This window comes from Octodon degus, unplaced genomic scaffold, assembly GCF_000260255.1.
Source record: "Octodon degus isolate 3935 unplaced genomic scaffold, OctDeg1.0 scaffold00007, whole genome shotgun sequence".
Lineage (NCBI taxonomy): Eukaryota > Metazoa > Chordata > Mammalia > Rodentia > Octodontidae > Octodon > Octodon degus.
In genome coordinates, this window is record NW_004524583.1 from 1505937 (window position 1) to 1506940 (window position 1004).

At 36.8% G+C, this 1004-nt stretch overlaps 1 non-coding gene across 1 annotated transcript; it reads right to left on the reverse strand.

The window, feature by feature from the left end:
• Nucleotides 1–434: 434 nt before the first annotated feature.
• On the reverse strand, nucleotides 435–539 carry LOC111813405. Its single transcript, XR_002818683.1, has one exon. It is a non-coding gene; the product is annotated as a U6 spliceosomal RNA (small nuclear RNA).
• Nucleotides 540–1004: the final 465 nt, after the last annotated feature.

Sequence of the window (1004 nt, forward strand, 5' to 3'; positions counted from 1 at the left end):
TCCGATGGGGTAGGGAAGAGCCACAACAAAAAATCCAGGACATTCAGGCATTCTAACCTCAGGAATCAGAAAAGGAATCACTTTCCAAGTTGATGAAGTGGGGTTTGCCCACTGCATTTCATTTATACCCAGCACAGCCATAGGACTGACTCCAAGATGTTTATTTCCCCAGGTTAAATTTGCCTCCCCCAAAAGAACATGGAGGTTATATGAACATGATGAATATTTAGAAAGAGTATAAGCTAACTCAGTCTTAGGCAAAAGTGTGTAATAGAATCAACAATTCTAGTTTCGGTTTTTTTTTTTTTTTAAACTGGAAAGGATCAAAAACTTATTTCCACAGCTTCTTCTCAGGCACTATTTAAAAATCTTGTATTTGCTTTGAAATGAAATTTTTGATCATCGAACATTCTAAATCACTTACTATGAAAAGAAGGAAACTACAAAATGAATACAAATTTGCATGTCATCCTTGAGCAGGAACCATGCTAATCTCTGTATCATTCCAATCTTAGTATATGTGCTGCTGAAGCAAGTACTACAAAATGAATGAAAAAAATGTTATCCTCAGCTAGATACTATTGCCTTTTTGATGAAGGAGAGAAAGTATGACCCATAATTGAGACTTTTTAAACTAATCTGAGTTGACTGGATTATTAATATTTTTTGTTAAGGTGAACCCATGTTCTACTCCAGATCTTCATGTAACCACCAGGGGTATTGTTCCTGCTCTTGGAGAAGGGTATATTTGGTTGAGTAATTGGCTATGCACCAAAACATGCATTTCCACTGACTTCTCTTATGATATATTTTAAGAAATAACCAAAATCTCTAAGGATTGAATCTAGAAATCTATATTATGAACACCCCCAGAGGAGGAAGCTTCTAGGGGTGAGAACCCAGCATAATTCCTGGCATGAAGTCTCTGGTTGTCTTCATCACATGTCTCATACATCTCTTTGCCTGTGACTACTTCTCCCACTGATTAAGACAAAGGCCTCGTT